Source organism: Scyliorhinus canicula, chromosome 10 (genome assembly GCF_902713615.1).
Source record: "Scyliorhinus canicula chromosome 10, sScyCan1.1, whole genome shotgun sequence".
Classification (NCBI taxonomy): domain Eukaryota; kingdom Metazoa; phylum Chordata; class Chondrichthyes; order Carcharhiniformes; family Scyliorhinidae; genus Scyliorhinus; species Scyliorhinus canicula.
This window is the reverse complement of record NC_052155.1, coordinates 74,629,126-74,643,085: the sequence shown is the minus strand read 5'-3', so window position 1 is coordinate 74,643,085 and position 13,960 is coordinate 74,629,126.

Sequence of the window (13,960 nt, the reverse complement as noted above, 5' to 3'; positions counted from 1 at the left end):
TTTCTATCAAATTTGGCAGGACATCAATGGAATTTCAGCCTGTCCGGAAGGAGGGAGGAAATCCCTGTTACAAGTCTGAAGCTCCCCCAGAGATGTAGTCTCCATTCCTGCTACCAAAGAAAAGTTTATTTTTCCTCAAAACAATTACTTTGCAGAAGAATACATCATTTAAATTCGAAATGCCCAACCTCTGTACCCTATAGTAACCCATTACTTCAATTATATCACGTATTCCTCTCATTTGCACCTTATTTCAATGTGCCCATTCAATTTCAGGCCGATGCATCAAAGCACCACCACTTTTAAAGGAATGTCCCAGAAGTGAGGGTGAGAAATCATATTCTTTTGATCTCACCTGCTGGAATTATACAAAGGTAACAGCTATAACTCATCACACCTGTGCAGTTACACACATAGATTTATACATTTACATGTGAAACAAATGGAGAATGGACAATCTGCTTTGAAACAAGGTGAGGTCAGGTGACCTTACTTTAAAAAAAAAAATCCTTTTATGCGATGTAGGTGGTGGTGGCAAGGTCAACATTTGTTGCCCATCCCTAATTTCCTTTGAACTGAGTGGCTTGCTCGGTAATTTCAATGGAGTGTAAAGAGTAAACCACATTGCTGTCTGTCTGGAATTACGTGTAGGCCAGACCAAGTAAGGATGGCAAATTTTCTTCCTTTAGTGAACAAGATGGGTTGAAAACTATCAATGGTAGTTATCATGGATACCATTACTGAGGCTAACTTTATATTCCAGATTTTTATTAATTGAATTTAAACTCCACCAGCTGCAGTGGTGGGATTTGAATCCATGTCCCCAATGCATTCTCTGAGTTACTAATCCAGTGATGTTTCCACAATGCCACCATCTCCCCATTGTCTGCCAATATAGATTAAACCAAACTTTTTTCCGGGGACCTATTTTTCCAACCGGCCAACCTTCGAGACCCAACCCGGCCGACCTTCACGGCCCATGCCGGCCGACCGTCGCGACCCACGCTGGCCGACCTGCACGACCCACCATTTTCCCTTACCTTATTTGCTGCTGACAAAAATTAAGGAAATTGTTTTGGGTCCCTTTGGTCCTCGTACACGCTCCTCCAATGCAATCTTTTGGATGAAGGTGCAGCCTTCCTGTGTCGAAAAGTATGGAGTCTCCATCTGTCCAAAGTTCTGCATTTTTTTCCTGTAAAGTATTATCAAATACACCTCCACCAAACTTGTAAAACAAAATAAAAATAAAATGAATAAAATAAATGAAAAAGTTAAAAATTAAATGAATAAAATAAATGAATAAAATGAATAAACCCCCCCCCCGAACTTGTAAACAAAAAACCTGCGACCGTTTAAAAAAAAAGTGGCCACGCTGTGCATGCGTGTCCGATCATCGGCGCGCATGCGCAGTGAGGCCGCATTTTGTTTACATGTTTGTGGTCATTTTGAAGGCCACATGCAGCCGGTGTTATTAACAGCTGGCTGCTGCGGCTGTTGCGCACAGATTTGCGCGATTGGGAGCGCCACGACGGATGGCTCCACGACCCTCCCGATTCCCGCCCGCGACCCACCTGCGGGTCGCGCCCCCGAGTTTGTAAATGCCTGGATTAAACTATATGAGGTTGAAAGTTAACGCGCTTGCCTGGGCAGGACAATAAAATGCAAATTATATTTTTGGACATTACATTGAGAAGGCATTAAAATGCAACAGACCTTTCCTGCAGATTTAATGGATGCCATTGTGCAAATAACGTCAGGAGTTGATTTACAATGGGCTTGCAGAACTGTTTTTTTCAATATATAAAAGGTAAGAGAGAGGCAAAAATAGACATTGGACCGCTGGAAAATGTGGCTGGAGAAGTAATAATGGGATACAAAGAAATGGCAGGTGAACTGAATAGTTACTTTGCATGAGTCTTTATGGTGAAAGACACCAGTGGGATGCCAGAGCTCCAGCAGAATGAGGGGGCAGAGGTGAGTATAGTGACTATGACTAAGGAGATGGTTCTGGGGAAATTGAAAAGTGGATAAATCACCTGGACAAGATGGACTACACCCCAGGGTTCTAAAAGAGATAGCTCAGGTGATTATAGAGGCATTGGTGATGATCTTTCAGGAATCTTTCAGGGGCTGGTTTAGCACAGGGCTAAATAGCTAGCTTTTAAAGCAGACCATAGCAGGCCAGCAGCGTGGGTTCAATTCCCGTACCAGCCTCCCCGAACAGGCGCCGGAATGTTGCGACTAGTGGCTTTTCACAGCCTACTTGTGACAATAAGAGATTTTCATTTCATTTTCATTTCATCACTGGAGGCAGGAAGGGCCCCAGGGGACTGGAAAGTGGCTAATGTAACACCCCTGTTTAAGAAGGGAGAGAGGCAGAAGACGGGAAATTATAGGCCTGTTAGCCTGACTTCGATCATTGGTAAGATTTTAGAGTCCATTATTAAAGATGAGATCGCGAGGCAGCATGGTGGTGCAGTGGTTAGCACTGCTGCCTCACGGCGCCGAGGTCCCAGGTTCGGTCGCAGCTCTGGGTCACTATCCGTGTGAAGTTTGCACATTCTCCCCGTGTTTGTGTGGCAAAGCAAAGGACACAATCTCAGACGAAAGAGATGATTCTTTAAAACAGAGATGAGGAGGAATTTCTTCAGCCAGAAGGTGGTGAAGCTGTGGAAATCTTTGCCGCAGAAGGCTGTGGGGGCCAAATCACTGAGTGTCTTTAAGACAGAGATACATTGGTTTTTGAAAAATAAGGGGATCAGGGGTTATGGGGGGAAGGCAGGAGAATGGGGATGAGAAAAATATCAGCCATGATTGAATGGCGGAGCAGACTCGATGGGCCAAGTGGCCTAATTCTGCTCTTATGTCTTATGGTCTTCTCGGCTGTGGAATGGAATTGATGTGTGTGAATGGGTGTGAGAAGAACCTAATTCTGTCACAAGGAGATGCAAATAGCTGAGACTCAAACATTAATGTGTGTCAGCCTCAAATCGTCAGAGACCATTGATGTGGAGAATAGAAAACAGATACTTTTGTCACCTAACAGAAACCATGGTGTGATAAGGAACATGTATTAACATGTTTTGAGAGCAACCTCAGTCTGGGAGACAAGGAAACTCAAAGAGAATAAAGAATATAGTGTGGTTCACGCCACACTGGTTGGGGGCTGTTGGCAACGGCCACCCCGGCAATTCTCCAGGCCCCAATGTTTTTGGTCAGTCCCGCCGGCTTGAATGACTCAACTCGTGTACCGGCAGGACCTGGCAGGTACATCGGCGGGGGCGGTCCTCAGGGGGATCTGACCCTGGGGGGGGGGGGGGGGGGCCACGATAGCCTGTCCCATGATCGGGGCCCATCTATCTGCGGGCAGGCCTGTGCCGTGGGGGCACTCCTTCCTTCTGCGCCGGCCCCTGTAGGACTCCACCGTGGCCGGCGCGGAGAAGAGAACACACCGCGCATGCACCAAAACAAGACGGCGGTTCCGCGCATGCATGGGATCACGCCAGCCCTTTGCCGCATGCATGAACTCACGCAGTCCCTTCGGCGCCATTTGGAGCAGCACCAACTCCTCCGGCGTCCACCTAGCCCCCGAGAAAGTGGAGAATTCCTCACCTCGGGGGCCCGTTGACACCAGAGTCATTGACGCCGGTTTTCCCGCCGGCATGGGGACTTCGTCTCCGGTAAGGAGAATCCGGCCATGTTGTTAGAAAAATGTTGAAATCAATTATTAAAGAAGTAATAGCAGCACATTTGGAAAATCATAATCGAATCAAACAGAGTCAGCATGGCTTCATGAAAGGGAAATCATGTCTGACTAATTTGTTCGAATTTATTCAAGGAAGTCTCAAGCAGAGTGGATAGAGGGGAACCAGTAGATGTGGTGCATTTTGACTTACAGAAAGAATTCAATAAGGTATCTCACAAAAGGTTAAGTCATAAGATAAGTGTCATGGTGTTGGAGATAGTATATTGACATGGATAGAGAATTGGTTATTGCGCAGGAAATAGTAAGTGGGGATAAAGGGTTCTTTTTCAAGTTGGTGACCTGTAACCAGTGGGGTTCCAAAGAGATCAGTGCCTTGACCGCAACTATTTATAATATATATATTAATGACTTGGAGGAAGGAAATGAATGCATTGTAGCCAAATTTGCAGACACGACAAAAATAGGTGGAAAGACAAGTTGAGAGGGATACAAACAGTTTGCAAAGAGATATTGATAGGTTAACTAAGTGGGCAAAAAGTTGGCAAATAGAGTATAATGTGGGAAAATGTGAAGTTGTTAATCTTGGAAGGGGAAACAAAATAACAGAGTATTGTTTAAATGGAGAAAAACTGCAGAAAGCTGCAACACAAAGGGACTTGGGGCGAGATTCTCCCAAAACGGGAGAAATCGTAAAGCTGGCGTAAAACCCGGGCGGGTTTTACGGCAGCGCGCCCCTTCCGGACGGGGGACCGATTCTGGTCCCCGGTCGGGGCTAGCAGCCCGACGCCGTAGGCTCCGGCAAGACGGGCGTAACGAAAATCGTTAAGCCCGCTTGCCGGAGTTAGCGCCGGCTGACGCGTCATATGACGTCAGCCGCGCATGCGCAGTTTGGAAGACTCAAACCCGCGCATGCGCGGGTGACGTCATCGCGTTTTTGCGCGAAACCCGCGCATGCGCGGGCCGAGTTGCCCCTCAGCCACCCCGCGAATGGATACTGCGGGGCGGCGGAAGGACAAGTAGTGCGCGGGCATCGGGCCCGCTGCCCGCGATCGGTGCCCACCGATCGTGGGCCCATGGCACCTTGGCACGGCCGTGCCAATCGGTGCCATGGTTATTAATAGCGAGTTTGTGACGCCGTTTTTACGAACGGCAAGACCAGGTGTGTTTGCCGTTCGTAAAAACGGCGGAAAGGGCTGGGACTTCGGCCCATCGAACAGCTGAGAATCGCTGCCGCCGTTTTTTTCGGGTCGGGACTTCGGCGGGGGGGGGGGGGGGGGAGAATAGCGGGAGGGCGGCAAAAATGTCGGGAAGGCCCTCCCGCTATTCTCCCACCCGTCGTGGGGGGCGGAGAATTTCGCCCTTGGTATTTTGCACAAAACACAGAAAGCTAGCACACAGGTGCAGCAGGTAATCAGGAAAGCTAATGGAATGCTGGGCCTTATTTCAAGCGGGTGGAGTAGAAGAGTAGGAAGATCTTACTGCAACAGTTCAAGGTACTGTTGAGACCACATCCGGAGTACTGTGAGCAGTTTTTGTCCCCTTAAGGAAATATATTGGGCTCGATTCAACTAAATGGAACAAAGTCCCATTGCGAGTGTGTTTAGCCATGTGTTTCCTGGCACTCGCGATGCCAAGAAACACATGGCTGTAGAACGCGACTCGCATTGTATAAGGGGCCTGCGCCTCAGCGGGAAAAGCACGCCGTGCCCACACGTAGCCCCATTTTGTATACTGAGGAGCTCCGCTCGCTGAAACTCCCCGGTGTAGTGAGAGATCAGGATGCCATTTCAACTGATCCCGACCCACCCCAACACCCACGCAGGGCACCCCGGCCCGATCACCTGTGCGCAAAAAATGCCGGCTTGGCTCATTAGCAGTGCCAATCTGGCAATGCCCATGCCAGCTAGCAATGCCACCATGGCACCTTGGCAGTGCCAAACTGGCACTGCCAGGCTGGCATTGCCAGGCTGCCTAGGTGGCACCAGCAGTGCTAGGGCACCACACTGCTAAAAGGCCATGCAGCTGGGGGCCTCCGATTCCCTGGGTGACCCCACGAGTGCTGTTCCATCTGGTCCCCGTTTGTGAGATCCAGTGCTGAACAGCGCTCGGCTAAGGTTTCTGAGGGAAAGGGGATGAATCCCAAACCCTCAGATACCTCGGGAATCTGCACATTACAGTGAGACTGTCTCGCTCTAATCTCAGATGTGCCAAAAAGTGATCACACCCACAATGGGTGGGATTTACATTGCAACGTCTCACGAGATTGCGAGCTGGAAAGATCCCGTGAGTGTCCGGCTTTTTTCCGGCCACGCTGCACCACAGTGAACTGCTTTTTGGGCACAGCATGACCATTGGATCACGCTCATTATTTCATTGGAGATGGTTCAGAGAAGGTTCACTAGGATGATCCCTGGTATGGAGGGATTGTCTTATGAGCAAAGGTTGGGGCTCTACTCATTGGAATTTAGAAGAATGAGAGGTGATCTCATTGAAACCTATAGGATTCTTAAGCAGCTTGACAGGGTAAATGTTGAGAGGATGTTTTCCCTCATGGAGGAATCTAGAACCAGTGAGCATAGTCTCAGAATAAAGGGGTCCCAATTTAAGACTGAGATGTGGAATTTCTTCTCCTAGAGGGTTCTGTGTCTTTGGAACTCCTTACCACAGAGAGCTGTGGTGGCACAGTCCTTGTTTATATTTAAGGCTGAGTTGGGAGATCCCAATTCAAAGAATCATAGAATCCCTACAGTGCAGAAGGAGGCCATTCAGCCTGTCGAGTCTGCACTGACCCTCTGAAAGAGCACTCTACCTGGACCCACTCCTCTGCCCTATCCCCGTAACCTCACCGAACGTGCACATTTTTGGACACTAAGGGGCAATTGATCATGGCCAATCCACCTGACCTGCAGACTTTTGGATTGTGGGAGGAAACCCACACAGACACGGGGAGAATGCGCAAACTCCACACAGATAGTCGCCCATGGCCAAAAACATACCTAGGTTCCTGGCAGTGTGAGGCAGCAGTGCTAACCCCTGTGCCAAAGAATAAAGGAATCAGGGGTTACAGAAAAATGCAGGAATGTGGATGTGAATAATGTCGAATCAGTCAAGATCCCATTGAATGGCGGAGCAAGCTAGGTGGGCCTACTCCTGTTCCTATTTCTTATGGTCTTATGGGGCAGGATTTACCGGCTGTTCACGCCGGCGGCATATTCCAGTCCCACGCCAGCGCATGAGTTTCCCGTCGACGAGGGGTGCTGTCACCGGGAAATCCCATTGACAATGGAGGGGTCGGTAGATCTTCCTCCACCACTGAAAAACACGGGGCCGGTTGGTCAGTCAATCCCGCCCATGGTTTTCAAATTTACTACAGTCTGTTCTTGAAAGTCACCACTCCAGTCAGTTCAGAGGTAGGAAAAGGAGGAACTATCCTACCACCTCTCCCTTAACAGTAACAAACTCTCGAGGAACATTTGACCATCCTATATTTTACCATCCAGAACTAGACTTCAGATAATTTCTTACGATGGGTCATACAGTGGTTAACACTGCTGCCTCATGGCGCCGAGGACCCGGGTTCGATCCCGGCCCCGGCCCCATGTGGAGTTTGCACATTCTCCCTGTGAGTCTCACCCCCACGACCCAAAGATGTGCAGCGTAGGTGGATTGGTCACGTTAATTTGCCCCTTAATTTGAAAAAAAAAATGAATTGGGTACTTTAAATTTATATTAAAAAGATTAAATTTTCTTATGCCTGATCAACCTCCTTTTTATTTTAAATGAGAGCTGCACTTTAATACTACTGATGTAATTCAGCTGTTGGAGCCAACAGAGGGCACTCAGGTATATCTAATGTTGGAAGTTGCTGCTGAATATCTGTATCAACAGCAGTGAGGTACTGATGGATGTAAATTAAATGTCAGGAGACAAAATTTAAGTTACCATGGCATCGCAACTATGATTAGGAAATCATAAGGATGATTAAGGAAAAGATAGAAACTCTCATGATCAATTTCCCTTTCCTCCCCAAAATATACTGATCAGCTATGAATTTTAGTCACTTGTTTGATAATCTGATATGCAGCACATCAAGCGTTTTCCGTGGCTGTCAGTGGTATGATTACATAGAGGAGACAAGTACATTGGGACAATAAGATGTGGACATTTTACTCCAAATAAATCAAAGGCAAGAATAAAAAGCAACCTCTCTCCCCACCTTTATTTCCTGCATTGGATGGATTAACCTATGTCCCCATATTAGATAACTAACTAGTTCCATAGAGGAATATTCTGCCTGATCAGCTGCTACAGAAAAACAGCAGCATGGTATTGGCAGGTAAAGCTGATAACCAGGCTGGTGGGAAGTGGGAGATGGGGAGGGTAGCAACCGAGGTTTGGTTTGTGTGGACAAGAGAAGGTCTCCTGTTTTTCCTACTTCCATGTAAATTAAGAGACTCACTTTCTGGTCCTCTATGGTCACACCATCAATTATGCACTGTGCACACACCAGCCAAATCAATTCAAAAATGGTAATGGGTCTTATTAGAGGTGGCACAGTAGTTAGCCCTGTTCCTTCACAGCGCCAGGGTTCCAGGTTCAATTCCCGCTTGGATCACTGTCTGTGCGGAGTCTGCATGTTCTCCCCGTGTCTGTGTGGGTTTCCTCCGGGTGCTCCGGTTTCCTCCCTCAAGTCCCAAAAGATGAGCTTGTTTGATGAATTGGATATTCTGAATTTACCCTCAGTGTACCCGAACAGGCGCCGGAGTGTGGCGACTAGGGGATTTTCACACTGCCTTCATTGCAGTTCAATAATAAAGATTATTGTTAGTATTAATGTACTGCGCCCCAATTTCCATTTTGAATGAAATTATTGTTTGACTCCAGTTTCCCAATCTGAAGTCCTTGTGAACAATGCTGTGGCATAGTGGCAAGGGTGTAGTAAGCCATTGTTCACATTTTTGAGGTGCTTCTACCCCATTTCTGTCATAATATACACCAGTATATCATGGTGCAGACACATACTGATGGACATACACTAGGACCAATCAGCATGCACAAACATCGCAGCCAATCACCAGTTAGAACACACATACTATAAAGGCAGAGGGCATCACTTTTCCCACTCATTCTGGATGCTGCCTCTCAGAAGCACAAGAGCTCATCAAGTTCAGTACAGACTCACACCACGTGCTGAGGGATTCAACTGGTTCAGACAGGCACAGGTCTCTAGTTAAACTAGCATCGTTTAGACCCACAGTTCTCGTATGTCTATTATTTTATAAGTAGTTAATAAAATAGAGTTGAACCTTCTTCAGTGTTGGTGGCATATGTTAGCTTCACAAGTCTTCACTGCCCAACACTTCAATTTCCACTATTGGAAGGGCTAAAAACCCAGCCCAGTATTCTCATCCTTTTATATGCTGTTCAGCGCACATGAGTATCCGTTATCCCAGTGTTTTTCAAACCATTTTGCCCGAGACCTATTTTTACCAATCGTCCATCCTTCGGGATCCATGCCGACCGACCTTCACGACCCACGCTGCACGAACTTCACAACCCACCATTTTTGCTTCCCTATAGTTTTTGAGCCTGTTTGGGCCTTGTGGTGATCACAAGTTAACTAGATGCAATACAACTGAGCAAACACTAGAGGGGGCACGGGAGAGCCATATAAATAGACGGGGACAGGAAGTGAGGACACACTTCACTGAGGGCAGAACTTGGAGCAACACAGATACCCAACACACACGCCAGCTAGGAACACTGAAGGTAACCTTAGGAAACAGCTCTGAAGAGAGAACGAACTCACAATAAAGCATCTTCTCCACATTTGAGACTACGAGCTTTATTAAGACACGAGTAACAACACATGGTACCCAGGAGTGGCTTCAGACGCTTACTACAGGACAACTCAGTGGCAGATACAGAAAGCTCAAAATGGCATGGAAATCTCCTACTGGACATTCGACTTGGGAAGATATCGCTAATGCGAGGAAATGCCTTGGATACCCACTTCACCTGGACACGACTGGAAAAGTAAGAAGTGTCTGGGAAAGGTTTAAACAAATGTTTGATATTAGTATCATAGCATATGATGCAGCAGCAGCCTCAGACGAAATTAAAATAGCAATCCTCATCGAAGGACATGAAGCTAGGAAAGTTTATAATGGATTTAAATACTCAAAAGGTGAAGACAGAAACAGCTTACAAACGTTACTAAACAAATTTGAAGAGTACTGTGAGAAATTTGAACAGCAAGACATACTCAGAGTCCAAACTGCACAGAGACTGAGTGATGCAAAACTTAAAAAATCACGAAAAGAGCAAGAAATCGCGAATGAAAAGTACAGATCAAAAAGAAGAAATAAAAAGAATTTCTCACAAAGCCAAAATGCTGAAACCCTGTCCAAATCGGGAAGAGAAGATAACTTACGAATTTTGGAAGACCGGTCCTGGTGGGACAGAAAAATCGCTGAAATCCGCGAAAAACGGCAAAAAATGGCGTCGGAGCACATTTTGCAGTCTCCGGTAAGCAAAGAACTACAAATTGCATCTGCGCATGCGCCGGAACCGGAAGCCGCGCATGCGCAGTTTAAAAAAGATCGCGGTGCCGATCGTGATGCGCATGCGCAAGCCGCGCATGCGCAGTCAAAAGAAGTTTTGGTCGCGGATCGTAATGCGCATGCGCACGCCGCGCATGCGCAATGGAAACAAAACCGCACAGTGAAGGAGGAAGGCCGATTTGCGCATGTATGCGCAATGCATTCCTGCGCGTGACGTCATGATGTCTGAGCATCCCGACCACGCCCACTTAAAAGGGAAATGCCCGAAAATTGAAAATAAGACACTTAAAGTGGTAAACACAAATTTTCTTGCCTCAGAACACAAAAAAACGCCTGAACTTACACCAACAGTTAAAAACAACTTGCACAACACCCTGAAAAAAGCAGTCTGCACCACCCAAAGTGAAGAGAACAAAAAGAACTCCGAAACAACAAAAGATGATTTGTTTTTCGAAGAATACTACTCACACACAGCTGAGTCAGTCGGATATGCCTCTCACAGCATCAGCGACACTGTCGCAAAGTTCAACACGAATCAACTCGTGGTAGAAGAATCCAACCAGGATGATTTGTTTTTCGAAGAATACTACTCAGACACAGCTGAGTCAGTCGGATATGCTTCTCACAGCATCAGCGACACGGTCGCAAAGTTCAACACGAATCAACTCGTGGTAGAAGAAGCCAACAAAGATGAAATGGGTATCAAAGAATACTACTCAGACATGGAGGAGTTATTTGGACATGCTGATCACAGCATCAGCGACACCGTTGCAAAGCTCAACACGACTCTACTTATGGTAGATGAATCCAACACCATGAGGCCATGGCAGCTCGTCGATACATTGGATGACAGCAATACCCAAGACGAAGACGACGCCACACAGAGAGCACAGGAAGACTCCACAGAGCGAGCGATGACAGGCTCCACAGTGCGAGTAATGAAAGACTCCAAAAGGGATGCAAGCAAACACTCCCTGGCGAACACCATGCATGAACAAGACCATGCAGGTAAACCCGCTGTATCTGAGCAACCGCAAGCAGACTATGACAGTCTACCAAGCTCACAGGAACAAGAAGAAGACAACGTACATCTCACCACTGACACCATGCATGCACAAGACCATGAAGGTCAACCCGCAGTATCTGAGCAACCACAAGCAGACTATGAAAGTCTGACAAGCTCACATGAACAAGAAGAAGACAATGCACCTCTACCCACTGCATGCGAAGACAGTGACAAGATGATCACACTCGACGTACAGGATCACAGCGAGACTGACAGTTCTCAGCTTGTCTGTACCGACGCACAGAGCGAGAACAGTAACAAGGTGATCGCACTCGACGTACAGGATCACAGCGAGACTGACAGTTCTCAGCTTGTCTGTACAGAAGCACAGAGTCGGGCCACCCAACAGTCCAGAGCGACGATGCCGAAAGAAAACATGCAGATTTTGACTCCAGAAGAGGAGCACCTGGAGTCCAGAGAGACCAAGCCAAAAGAAACCATGCAGATTCTGACTCCAGACGAGGAGCACCTGGAGTCCAGAGAGACCAAGCCAGAAGAAACCATGCAGATTTTGACTCCAGAAGAGGAGCACCTGGAGTCCAGTGAGATAACATCAACGGAAATCATGAAGATTTCAACTCCAGAAGCGGAGCACCAAGAGTCCGGAGACACCACGTCAACTGAAATCATGCAGATTTGGACTCCAGAAGAGGAGCGCCAGGAGTCCACAGACACCACGTCAACTGAAATCATGCAGATTTCGACTCCAGAAGAGGAGCGCCAGGAGTCCACAGACATCACGTCAATTGTAATCATGGAGGTTTTGACTCCAGAAGAGGAGCGCCAAGAATCCAGAGACACCGCGTCAAATGAAATCGAGAAGAATTTGACTACGGAAGAGGAGCACCAAGAAAGCAAAGATGAGGAATCCAATTTTCCACAAATGATTGATGTCACCTGCACCGATGCAACATCAGATCATTCGCACCACTCTCGAGACGAAATGCTCAATGACTCAAATTATCCACTCGGGACACGAATAGAGTATAACAAGAAAAACAAAAGTCAAAAGAAGCACAGCAGAAACGGGACAAACAACAGCAAGAACAAAAGCAACATGAAGCGCGACAAGACCAATAACAATAGCAAGAAGCACAGCAGAAACGAAAACAACAAAGTCAGGAACAAAGATAGCGACAATAACAAAAACAGGAACGACAGAAACAACAGCAATGAAACAACGACTTGTACGCAATGGTACTACTCGGCACATGAAGGACAATGCCACAGCACACTGCAAAACGATGACAAGACTACAAACATGTCATGGGATGACAACGAATCGCACAAACTCACGTCTGCTCCAGAACGAGCAAGCACACCAGCATCCAAGGCGGATGAGACAATAAATCAACACCACAAGCACAGAAAAAAGGCCATGCCAGTCAACATCAGTGAGGTGACCATGCAAACACCTCGGGATGATGCATTGGGTACTTAAAATAACAAAGAACACCAACAACATTCACAGCGGACTTGCAATATCAATATCACCACGTCATCAACAACAAAGAAAAAAAGCTCTGAACAAATTCATCAAGTTTGGACTCATAAATGTTTTATTGAGATTGGACATATAACTACATTGGCTTTGTACAGTATGCAATAGCACCATCACCTGTATAGATACGCATATCATAAGTAACTGTTTTCTATAATTTTCTTTAACGATGTACAGCAAATATGTAAAGAGAAAAAGGGGGATGTGGTGATCGTAGATTTACTAGATACAAAACAACTGAGCAAACACCAGAGGGAGAGCTATAAATACACCGGGAAAGGATGTACAATTTTCTTTAACGATGTACAGAAAATATGTAAAGAGAAAAAGGGGGATGTGGTGATCACAAGTTAACTAGATGCAATACAACTGAGCAAACACTAGAGGGGGCACGGGAGAGCCATATAAATAGACGGGGACAGGAAGTGAGGACACACTTCACTGAGGGCAGAACTTGGAGCAACACAGATACCCAACACACACGCCAGCTAGGAACACTGAAGGTAACCTTAGGAAACAGCTCTGAAGAGAGAACGAACTCACAATAAAGCATCTTCTCCACATTTGAGACTACGAGCTTTATTAAGACACGAGTAACAACACAGGCCTCACGATCTCACTTGCTTTGTTATTCAATGTTACATTTCTACTAAAGACTTCAGCTGATGATATCAGTTCTCACAGCATCTATTGAAAAAAATCAAGAGATTTGTCCTGGAACTCGCCATGCTTAATCGTCAAATGCCTTTGAAGTTTTGAGGGTTTTAATCTTTCATTTGCCAGCACTCACCTGCATATAACATACACTGGCTTTGCATCCTGATTTGCATTTGCATAATTAATAAACACATACCTCAAGAAAACTTCTTTATACTGCGTTGTTTCAGATTTCAGCTTCTTCTTAATGGGTTGTTCACCAGAGGCCCTGGAGCTCACACCAGCGCTGCTGGCATTGACAAAATGGAGAGTGGACCTAGGCCTGATAGATCCTAACTTTTGATTTTGAAGCTTGGAGAGCAGCAAATGGATAGAGCCAGAGAATCTGCTGATGAACTTTTAACAAAAGAGTAAAACATTTATTACACAAGAAATGACCTATATTAAACTTATTTCTTCAACCACAA